We start from the raw sequence: 12,888 nt of genomic DNA, 5'->3' as shown, positions 1-12,888 counted from the left end.
GCGTTCCTGTACGATCCATAGTTTCGAGAAAAATACGAAAATCAAAGTATGACGTCACTACCGGTGCAAGAAAAAAAAACACTTTATTGGACATATCAACAACAGTATTTGCATATCTTTCCAGACGATAATGTTATAAATTTTAAAATCTTACATCTGCTTTAAATTGTGCATAGTATACTGCTGTTGATATGTTCAACAAAGTGTTTTTTTTTTTCTTTTCTTGCACCGGCAGTGAGTTCATAGTTCGTTTTTCGTATTTTTCTCGTAAACTATGGATCGTACAGGACCGCTTCTTTGGGCAGTTTTTATGTACTCCCAACGAGGAATCTAGCTGTGAATAGTTTATGCGGTCGTCTTGGGACACCCTGTATATGGATCAGAAAATTCGTACGATATACATAGGCTCATCTTGTTTTTAATTTTAGACTTTATGCTCAAAAATATGGACATACTTACCATTAACAATTTAGGATGAGATCTGATAAAAATAATTTTACAAATTATAAACATATAAAATTATTTAAATAAAATTAATTGTACCCGAAGAAGTTTCAGGACGCGTACTGTTTTAATTAAAAATAAACTGTTTTATAATAAATAAAAAAAATGGATTTTGCAAAAATGCTATTTAAAATGATTTTTTTTTTTTTAATTTCCATAAACATCAAAATTAGTCCCTAATTTTATCTGACTGATTATATCTGCCTATTTTTTAATTATCCATGAACTGTGCTCAAATTTGAAATTTTTTCTCACAATAAAGAAATCATTTTTAGGAATGTGTTATTAAAAGAGAAAAATATTGTTATTTAGGTTTTCTTTTAGTTATGCGGGAGTCAAGTTATGCGGGAAGATTTTTTTTAATTTTAAAGAATGTACAAAAGTTATACGTCTCCTTTCCTACCTAAGTGCAAGATGATAATTATTAATCATATGATAAATTTTATCTCTATCAATATCTGTGAGTTATCTATCACCTGCTTTTAAAAATATTTAGAACTTAGCACATTACATCAATCTTTTCAAATTTACTTTCGTTTACTCTAAACAGAGATTACGCAACACCTTGCAACTACAAAAAATTACTTTCACATATTAGCTTCTTCGAAACAATTTTTAATTAATTTCGAGAAAACAGCAAAGATACAAATATCTCTAAAATGAAACTTCTCTAAAATTAAATGAAGATTTAAATATTTTTTTTATTACATACAAGTGACTTTAAAGTTGAATTAGAATATAAATTTTAGAAATCCCCCCCCCCCCCAAAAAAAAAGTGTTAAATGTGGACCATAAAAAATTTATAAAAAAGTTCTTCAAAAGTTATTTTCAGCAATAAAATTAAAATTTTGTAATCTTTAAATTTCTTATATCTTCCAGTTCTAAAAATACAATATATAGAAGGAAAAAAAGAAACACTATTTTTAGGAACAAATATGTTTATTTTTTAATATAAAAAAATATTCAAATTTTAGAATTTTTTAATTATTATAAAAATTCTCAAAACTAAAAACGTTTTTGTTGCTCATGATGGTATTTCGAAATTTCTAAATATTGTTTTTCTGAATTTGAACCATAAGGAAATCTTGAAAGTTATACGTAAATATCTTTTATACGTATATCTTAAACTAAACTATAAAAGGCTCATTACTACACAATCTATTGCAAAGTAAAAATATAATATACACTTTTAATTTTTTATAATATTATTTCATATCGTTTGTTTTATTATCATTAGTTGTTTCGTTTAGATTTATGTTAAAATATTCAGATTTTGGTGAGCAAAACTAAATGGAAAAATTCATGGTGTTTTTTTTAAAGGTGCAAAAAACTATTTTTAAAATGAAAAATTAATAACATTGCATTCTGATGATTATTTGTTAAGACTTTTTTAAATAACTAGTGTTAAGTTCATAAACAAATAAGAACCTTTCAGCACGTCAAATTTCAACTCTGTCGATGCATTTCTGCGGTTTATAGGGACCCACATGGTATTTCTTATTGCATGTTTAACAGCTAATAATTCTCGAAATAATCGAATGTTAATTTTTTAGCTTCATATTATATTCTGTACAGTGCAAAAATAAGTATATAAATAAAATAAATAAACGAACTATCCTGAATAACTTTCGGTTTAATGATTGAATCCTTACGTTCTGGGACTTAAAGGTACGATCTTAAAGGTTCGAAGGGATGGCCTCTAATGCTAATTATTTAGTGCAGACGATATTACAAGTTACAAAATCAGACACAAAAACGTACTTTATCTGAATAAACATCCTTTTTTTGATGGATACGGATTTCAGACCCACAAAATATTGAAGACAGCCGCAATCTGGGAAAAATGGTCTCAATAGTTTGGTCAGGAGAGCTGTCCAAAGTTCGAACTCCTTAACATTAATTTTACTTTTTGCGTGTATCTCAAAAACTTTTTAAGCGAATGAAAAAAAAAATTTTTTTTTTTCTTGCGCACAATTCTGAAATGTATTTATCCAAAGACAAATTCCATGCAAAATATAACTTTAAGTGATTAGTTATTATTTTTTTTATTATTTCATCTAATGTTTATCAAAAAGTTTTTGAATTGTAAGGTATACAATTTTCACATCATTTTAAACAATGTCATTTTAAATGGCAAAATATAAAATTTGAATGAAATCTGTCGAATTGTTACTGAGAAATCGAATTTTAAAAATACGACTTTTTATGTCTGATTTCGTAACTTAATATCGTCTGCAGAAATTAATAAGTATCCTCAAACCTCGTACCTTTAAGATTGAGACTTAGAACGCGAAGATTCAATCATTTGATTTGATTGAATACCCAAAATACCTGCGGTAACGCTTACGATTGCTTTTTTATTCTTTATTTTTTTAAGGGGAGGGGGTAAAAGAGGAAAACGAAATTACATTATTTTTCCCGTTAATTATTCATTCCACTTTTTTTAAAAATCAGAAACTTTAAACGGGACTCAAGTTTTGGTGTAAATTTGAAAACGACAATTATTCATTTCACTTCTTTGAAAAATTAGAAACTTAAAACGTGACTCAAGTTTTGGTGTAAATTTGCAAACGACCTGATATCTTTTGAAGCGCTACAGAATAAACAAATCATTTATTGAAACGGAGTACCTTGCATTTTAAAGAGGAGTTTGACCGTAAAAGATTACAAAAAGAAGGGGAAAAAATCATTCTTTGAAAAAGTATACACCATTTGATGTAGATGAAAACTGCGCACTAACTTTGCAAATGAAATGTACTCTGAATTCCAATTACTCATTCGATTTTTCCTCCATTTAGCGAAGAGGCAGATATCGCTGAGGTAACCGTAACTGTTATCAGAGGTGAACAAGGTCATCGTAAAAAACAAAAGAGAAGGGAGAATCAGTTCCCAAACAGTCTAGGAGACTCATTTCACGCAAACGATTTTTTTTCTCCCTCTTTTTAGAAAAATACAGGTACGGTTATGAAGGAGGGAATATCACCTCCGCTGATAAAAATGGAGAGTAAATAATTGCCTACCTAACCTGATAAGAGCTAGAAGCGGGGTAGGGGAGCAAACACGTGCATATCGACATGCCCATTATATAACTTTGGGTGATTATTTACCTAAGTAAATTTTAAACAAACAAAGAATACTTATTTCCTCAGAAATAAATAAACAAATATTTTAATACTCTAACCCAGTGGTTTCCAACTGGCGGCCCGGGGGCCGCATCCGGCCCACAAAGCCTTTATTTATGGGCTGCTAACGAAAATATATTAGTTGTCATTTTTTTTGCGGACAATTTTCGTAAAAAATCTATGTGGGTTTAAAATACTTTTCTCGTTAATAAAAACCTAATTTCTTCGTTTCTGTGAAATTTATCATACCTACGGTGCAAAAATTTTTTTTTTCTCAGGTTCTGCATCCAAGAAAATATTTATTCAAATACAAAAATAATCGTGTGTGTTGCTCTTTTTTATTTCATTTTTTTGTATTTTGTGAATATAATTTAGCATGTGTGTATCAGAAATTTTCTCGAAGAAATTCTCCGATTTAGCTTTTTGAAACCACTCATTTTGGACGAAAATATTTACACACACATTTGTAAATTTTAAATTTAAAATGTAAATATCTATTCTCTTGCGGTTGCAGCAGACAAATGTCAATTCTCTCATTGAACACTTTGTGTGCTACTATGTAAGTTTTAATACCAATTTTTTTAAAGTTTTATATCTTAACAATTAGATTATATGTTGCACATTAATTGTTTAATACATGGGTGCACATTAAAGATATTGTAGCCCGAATTTTTTAATATGCAATTAAATACTTTTAAAAATATACTTCGTATTTTAATTTGTAATTCAATACTTTTGTTTTGTATAACTTGGTAAAAATCTGACAGTAATATTTAGTGTTCCTTCAAACATAAAAGAGTCCTACATAAAATTTTGATAAAGTTGCTGCCCGCCATTTGATTTGTGTTTTTAATTGTGGCCCCCGCCCTCATGTAAGTTGGAAACCTCTGCTCTAACCAAATACCAGAATTTTATACTAGCAATATGTTGAAAGAAAAAACAAATTTCTCTTATTCTCTCATTACTCTTGGAACTTATTAATATTAATTCCAAAATCGGCTTTGGTATAATTTTATATAAATAAATACAGTAAAAATTTCTTTAATTTTTTTTATAAAGTTCTTTGTATTTCATTTAAAATTATAGTAAATTAAAGTAGAGGAATAATTTTATTTATTTATTTATGATGAATAAAGATCCCATTCTAAGAGAGATATGAGCTATAAATGGAACACTTACTTTCAAACTTAAGGATTCACAAAATTTGTGGCTTCGGTGAAAGCTCTTGGTTTGTCAAACATTTTCGAATGATTACCCGCCATCTGAAAAAGAGTTCTTGATTAATTGACTTGAAAGAATTACCATAGACCTTAGTAAAAGTTCCATCATAAAATATCAATAATTAAGATAGGTTTTTTATTTAATATTTGAAAGTTTAACCACACTGCATAGACAGCTTAGGTGATATTTATGTGCGACAAAGAAGTATTGGTTATAGGCTTGTTATGAACAACGCTAGATTCTGGTTTACATAGATTATCGATAATATACATAACAGTGTCACAAACGACTATACCGTGATCATTAACGATAACAATACATATCGAATACGATAATATCACGATCACAATTACTGAACACGATAATATTATGAAAATTGTTGATAAAAAATATCGGAAAGAAAATTCAGCGAATATTATTGTATTGTGTTGGTATATAACGGTAATTATTAAAAGCAATATTATTGTGATTGTTGATAAATTGTATTTGATTAGCGAAGCGAGTTCGAATCCCAACGATGGCTGGCCGATACGAATTCCGCATCTGGCTTGCGCCGACTACATTGCTAACGTAAAATATCCTCAGCGGTAAACGGATAATGGGTTAGAGTCCCTTTGCCGTCAGACTAACCGTGGGAGGTTTCCGTGGTTTTTAACTTCCTGTAACGCAACAGTGGGTTAGTTCCATCAAGAAGTCCTCCACTAAGGCAAATTTCTCTTAAGATTTGATACAGGAGTTCCCTTGTCTTCTCGATTGGGTTCAAAAGTACAAGGCTATGGAGGTGAACATTAGTAGTAATAAACCCGAAAAATTGGGTACGCTGTTCAACGGCGATTATAAAATAAAATAAATCATGATATTAAATCGATTATAGGGACAAATATTTGCGTTGGAGAGAATTGATAAATTATAATGCTTGGAGCTGATAAACTTCTGCTTTATTTAAGGCTTATAATTTATTTTGTTATTTAAAGCTTATAATTTACTACGTTATTTAGAGCTGATAAATTTCTACTTTATTTTGAGCATATTACTTACAACGTTACTTAGAGCTCATTAATTACTATCTTATTTGGAGCGTATAACTTTCTACTTTACTTATAGCTTATTACGTTATTTAGAGTTTACTTACACATTACTTATAACTTACAAAAATTAGCTGAGAAGTTTTAGTAAGTTATTAAAGCGTAATAAATTATAAGTAACGTAATATAACTGTTAATTGTTAAGTTAAATTTTGTCTATCTTTTGTCTAATATTGTCTGCCCTATCAAGTTAATTTAAATGAAGCAAAATAATCGATTAGAATAAAAGCAGCAGTTTTGCAAAAATGAAATGAATTTGATATCTGATTTTCTAATACTTGCATTGTTAGGTTTCTTAAAAATTGCAATTTGTTCATTGGTTTTAGTAATTTTAATTTCGAGGGGGAAATATTTGACAAATGGGGGATTTTTTAAAGTTTATTTACAAAAAATATTTTTGTTTTTTAATCAAGCCAAGTCTTCTTAGCAATATAGTATTTATAACATAAAGTTAAAGTTTTGCTTCGAGTCATATGTATTAAAATTTTTACTATCCTTGGCGAAATTTCTGTTAGTAACAACAGCTTTAAACTGTCTAAGAACGCGCCAGTTATAACCGAATAATTTAATTTTTTTTGTAAAGAAAAGAAAAACGGAGTAGTTGTGGGTTGTTTGAAATGTATTGAGAGGGGGGACAGAAACGGTTGTAAACCAGGTGGGAGAGACGAGAAAGGGATCAGATGGATGCGGAAGATGGGGGAGAGGAGGTCCAGCTGGCTGGCGACTCACCGTCTCGAGCTGTTGAATCCCTTAATGAGAAGTAGACTGAGGGAGACCCGTGCAACGGTTTATCGAAGAGAATAGAAACCGAAAGCAATCTGTGTTATCGGAGACAGAAGAACGCATAGAGCTCTACCCGAAGATCTCTGACTCACCCTATCTGTCCTCCTCCCCCTACATAGGGGGTCTTTCAACTCCTGCAAGATGCCCTGCATTGAAGGAGCTCTTCCCCTTTCAGCCATTTGTAACAATTCTAATTCGGTAGTTTGGAAAGGACGCGGAACAAAATCTTTTGCGAATACAATAATAAAAAAAAAATCTGGTTATAATACTTAGGTTTTTAGGTTTTAGAGTATTTTACGAATTATCAGTGTAAGTTAATTTAAATCTCTCCAGTGGTTTTTGTATGTTTTACTTTCTTGAAGTCGAGTAAACAGTTTAACAAATGGTGCGAAATCAGAAAAAAATTTTTTTTTTTTCATTATCGTTTTCTACTTAACAAATGGTGCGAAATCAGAAATATTTTTTTTCCATTATCGTTTTCTGCTTAAGATTGTTTTTTGCTTAGAAGATTTTAATGAATTCATCTTTGAAATAGTTTGTTTCAAGTTCCACATTAACTAAATGTCTAAAAATTGTTCATGAATTACAAATCTATAAAAACAAATGAATTGTTATCGTGTTATGTAATTTGCTGAAAAACGAGATAAAAATAAAGTAAAGAAAGAAAACTATTTTTTGAGCAAACGATTCTTCTACAAATGTATTAAAATTGACTTCAAATTTATGATCGTTTATAAATTTTGAACAATTCCAAAGATAGTTTCGAGATTCGTTTTAATACATAGGAACTAGGCGTAATTTTTCCGATATTTTTATATTTCATGTTATTCAAATGATTTCAAAGATAAATAATCTATTTTGAAATCGTTCATTAATTTTCTATAGGTGTTTCTGTAATTGGATACCAGCAAGGGACGTAGCGTGGGTATCTCTATCCTCATTGGTTGTTGAAACGTGGCATTTGTTAACGTTAGAAACTGTTCTTTCCATTCTATTTGAGTAAGTCAAGCCCGTCAAGTATCAACTATCTTAAGTGACACATTCTATATTCTTACGCAAAGATTCTCTCACAAAGATTTCCATTCTTTCACTATATATTTCTTACTTAACACAAAGGCAGAAATGAAGCCATTTAGAACAAAAACTGACATAAAATTCAGAGATACGAAGATGTGCTATACGACGCTGCATTTAATTAACTTCACGAGAAAAAGATTTGAAAAATACTTTTAAAAATTAGATGCAGAATTTTCTATTGCAAAATATTTGCAGCGCTATTTACAACTTATTTAGAAAAACAGCTAGTATTATTTGATATATCTTTCAATACTTTGTATTATTTCAAAGGCTTAAAATTTCAAAAAATAATAATAAATAATAATAAGTTCGCAATAATTATTATCGTATAGAATTCAAAATATCAAATAATAATTATAAAGTATTTTTAATGGTAATATAATTTTTAAAAAACTTTAAACACGTGTAGACGATGATCTCTTTTAACTTTTTTGTTCAACAAAAACTAGTTGAATTTATTATCTGTTAACAATCAGTAAAATTCAGTATTTAAACTTTATCAGTTTATGAGCATGTTAGTGAATAAAAATTGTAAATATATTTTTCAAGCATGTAAATAAAGGGTTTGGAGCGGTGTAAACCTCTTTTTTTAACAAAGGTGATATTTTTATATCAATCTTGACAAGTTTCCGGAATTTCTAAATAAAAATAGTGGTGTTTTTCATTAGAAACGCTTTTTTTAAACTTTTAAAAACGTGGCTTATCATTGAATTGCTTCCAAGCCCATTATATGCATAAATATGTAAAAAAAAGAAGAAGAAAAAGAGATTATTTATTCAAATTCATAATAGAAAGGGGAATTCTAAAACTGATGCAATATCTTATTGAATTCTACTTGTTATACATAAAATATGCGTAATTATCTTTTCGCAGAAAAAAAAAAGGGTTAGAAAGAAATTTTTGCGCGTGATTTTCGGGCTATTGTGAGCGTAATCTGAACAGCAGATAAAAAGAAAATGTTCGGAAAAGAAATAGGAATGAAAAGGTTTCAACTTTACATCACGAGTGAAATTAGAAAGTTGATAAAATGACAAGAAACAAAGGTTCGTAATCTTTGGCGCAATGATATCAGCAAATAACTTTAATATATTTATTGTTCGATAAAAACAGAAATCTTACATCATTCCACATAAGAAAACGATCGAAAATTATCAACCGCATTTTCAGTTCAGGAATAATACTTCGATTTTTTCTTCCTTCTTTATTGGCATTTCAATGATGAAAAAGAAAAGATTGCAATGCTCGGCTAAATCTTTTTGTTAATGCACACAATTTAAATGATAAGATAAAAAAAAAATAATTTTAGGAAAATTTGATACATTGTATTAATATAAATGAACAAAACGAGCATAAAACATTTACATGTACTTTTTCAAACATAACGTACTAGATTAGATTATTTCTCAAATAAGATAGCTTTAATGAACTCTAAAAAGTTCAAATTTAAATCATTAACAGTTGTGTAATTTTATTTATTTATTTATTTGAGTATATCTCTCATTTTATGAATAATCGCGCGAAGAAAAACTATATTTTTTCATTATTTAGAAGCAAAACCATACTTTTTCTGAAGAAAATAATAACTTTTTGGAATTGGATTTTGAGTCTTTGAAAATGTTGGGATGATTGGGTTTGCCGCAATCCGGAAAAATTAGTGTCAATAATTTAATTAGGACTATAGTCTAACTTTTTTGAGTATTTCATTATATCTCTGGAAATATTGATGAGAATCAGAAATTTTGTTACGCAATAAAATATAGATGATGATTCTAAGTTATATTTTGTGAATTTAGAAAAATCACCTTTAGAAAATATAGCAAGATCAAGCTGTTCAGAAAAATCACGTTTCGAACATATTGAAAGAACAAGAAAGCTGTTTTGTGAAAATCACCATTAAGACATATCGCAAGATGAAGAAAGCTGTTTAGGAAAGTCACCTATAGAGCATACAGCAAGATCAAGAAAGCTGTTTAGGAAAGTCACCTTTAAAACATAGACCAAGATCAAGAAAGCTGTTTAGGAAAGTCACCTATAGAGCATACAGCAAGATCAAGAAAGGCGTTTAGGAAAGTCACCTTTAAAACATAGACCAAGATCAAGAAAGCTGTTTAGAAAAATCACCTTTTAAACATAGACCGAAATCAAGAAAGCTGTTTAGGAAAGTCACCTTTAAAGCATACGGCAAGATCAAGAAAGCTGTTTAGGAAAGTCACCTTTAAAGCATACAGCAAGATCAAGAAAGCTGTTTAGGAAAATCACCTTTAATACATAGACCAAGATCAAGAAAGCTGTTTAAGAAAATCACCTTTAAAGCATAGAGCAAGAAATTTGCTTACAACCAAAAATATTTTCCCATTAAAAAAACCTTCTTTCTAAACGAATTTGCAGAAAGAAAGTCTTTAAACTTTCGATACAAGTGACAAAATATCTTCACAGTGTTGAACCAAAATATATATTATTGGATAGAGTTTTGAAACGTTTCAGTTATAAATTCATTTATCAAAATCTAATTTGAAAAAATTATTCGTTACTTTTTGTTTATGTTTCATTTCAGTAACTATCGTACAAAGTTTTTAGTTGCAAAATATAAAATGTTTTACACTAACTGAAATGCAAAAGACAAAGTTTAAACAATGTCGGCCGAATAGTTTTCGAATACTGAAAACTTAAAATATGTACGACCTTTTACAAATATTGTTGATTCAAAGATAATTCAATTTTTTTAAGCAAACTTAAGCTACTTTTTATAGAAATTTTCTAGAATCTCAAAGCTATTTTAGAAAGAAAAAAAAACTTAGAATTTAGTCAAATTTTAATTCAAATCATAATAAAATTTTATCAAATATTTTAAGAATACATAGTGGGCAGTTAATCACAATTGCAACCATTCATAAAAATTACTTTAAAAAAATTCTAATTTTGAAATAAAAAATTTCTTACAAATATATTTTGTGATTTATTCACGTTCTTTAACATTATTAATATGAAAAGGAAAAGAAAAAATAAACGTAAAATAAGTATTAATAATAACAGAAAAAATTTATGTAATAAACGAGGAAGATTTTGAAAACGATATGAAGTGTACTTAATTCGGAAGACCCTCAGTAAAATACAGCTTCCTAAACTGCAAATATTAAGGCAAACTAATTTTTAAACGACATAACTCAAACTCTTAGTTGGAAATATTAAAACACCGCCTCTTCTATTTCAAAACTAAATAACCTTCTGGATCTAACACAACCACAGGCGGGATTTTTCCCAGAAAAGTCATTTAAAAGGGAAAATGGATGAGAAAAGGGGAAAAAAGTCCCTCTTATCTGCAAACGATAAAGAATGCTTTCTTGGCGTAAGAAATTAAATATCTCCTTAACCACCAGATAATTATGATGTAGACATGTATAAACTCCATAATTAAGACTTACCACAACCTTCCTCTTAATTGATGCAGAAACCGTTAATTTTAGGACGACCGGGCTTAATTAGCCTCCGCTTGGGGTAGGGGTAGCGGGGCTCATGTATTGATAAGCGATTAGGGCGCATCACAGTCCTTTTATTTTTAATACCTCATATTATACGCCAATGGTTTTTTAAGCGGCCGCCCTATCTCGCGCCCAATTGCTGCCTCAATCGATACGGGGCGTGCGAGAATCAAAAACAATCGTTTGGGGGATGGATATGAAAGAGGAGCATCTGACGATTAGGATGGTGTCTCACCCCCCGTACCCCGTGAGCTAATGATTTCTAGAACAGCTCGAGAAACACTTTGAACACTAGTTGGGGAGTGGTGGAATAAAAAAAGTTCCAAACCGGAGGCTAATATTTCCGAGAAAATGCCTGGTAGATAGACTATGAGAAAAATGTTATTTCGTTTCTCGCTCAAGAGAAGGGAATATCAGAAATTGAGAGAAAACAAAAGATATTTTTCTCGAATTCGAATTTTTCCCGAATGAAATGTCCTTTCACTCCACCTAGGGTAATTATAAAATATTGATGCAGCATCAGTATGGAGAATATTAAAAATTATCATTTATTAAGCTTTATTACATGATGCAAATTATTATATCAATGAGCATAATAATAACTATGAAAAGTAATTAGCAAAAAAAAAAGTTTAAATTACTTGCGAAACACAATGAATAAGAATTAATGAAAATTATTGATAATCATCATTAATATGCTTTATTGCATGCTTCAAATTATTGGACCAATGGGTATAATAATTATTATGCAACATAATTGGAGATTGGAGCAGAAAAACTCCAAACTACGAGTAAAACACAATTAATAAAATTGCAAAATATAGTAAAATAATTTCTGAATTTAGTTTAAATAATTTCCGAATTTTTTTTTCAATAACAATCATTGAAAATGTAAAAAGATTATAGTAAGATAGTAATAAAAAATATCGAAATAATAATTATACGTAATTACTTAATTTTATTAAGAACGATTGCTAAAAAATAATTGTTAGTTTGGAAAAGAAATGAATTAAAAATTGGTTTTCTCGCATTAACTTTACCTACATTATACAAAATTTGTACTGACTCGAATCCTACTATTTTGTCAGGGGTGTTGTACATAAAATTTCAAAATATATTTAAATGTTTAGTACCTTAGAACATTAAAAATACAAAGTTCATTCTTTCATTTTCTAAAATTTTTAGAACGTTAAAAATTCTTAGTAAACCTTATAGTTGTAAATTCTGAAATTTGACTGAATTAATCTGTGATCTAAAATTTGACTGAATTAATTAGTGCTTAACCGAACGATTAGTAAGTTCTGTCGATATAGTTTGGAACGTTAAAAATAATAAATTGATTTTAATAGGTGACAAGTTAAGTGAAAATAGAATAAAAATCTAATGTAATTAATTAAAAAGTTGGTGTTTCAATCATATAGTGAATCAAATAATTAAAATTTTTAAAATTTAAATTTATTCTCTCTGAAAATTTAGAATACACAATCGAATTAGAAGACCGAATTTCTTAATTAGTTGTAATTATTTCCAAATCAATTTAACAGATTAGTAATGATCGTTTGCATTATCAACAGATCTCCAACCTTGATTCGTTTAAAAAAAAGTATAGATATTACT

At 29.0% G+C, this 12,888-nt stretch overlaps 1 protein-coding gene across 3 annotated transcripts in view; it reads right to left on the bottom strand.

Annotated features, from left to right (window-relative positions):
• LOC107448306 (homeobox protein prospero) overlaps positions 1 to 12,888 on the bottom strand; it is a 148,521-nt gene that overhangs the window by 72,567 nt on the left and 63,066 nt on the right. For all 3 annotated transcript variants that reach the window (XM_016063448.2, XM_016063445.3, XM_016063449.3), the window contains exon 3: positions 4,806 to 4,888. The gene's annotated coding sequence lies outside the window, so the exon portion shown is untranslated. The remainder of the gene's footprint in view (positions 1 to 4,805; positions 4,889 to 12,888) is intronic.

Source organism: Parasteatoda tepidariorum, chromosome 6 (assembly GCF_043381705.1).
Source record: "Parasteatoda tepidariorum isolate YZ-2023 chromosome 6, CAS_Ptep_4.0, whole genome shotgun sequence".
NCBI lineage: Eukaryota > Metazoa > Arthropoda > Arachnida > Araneae > Theridiidae > Parasteatoda > Parasteatoda tepidariorum.
The sequence above is the reverse complement of the archived record's forward strand: the minus strand, read 5'-3'. Positions and strand labels throughout refer to the sequence as shown.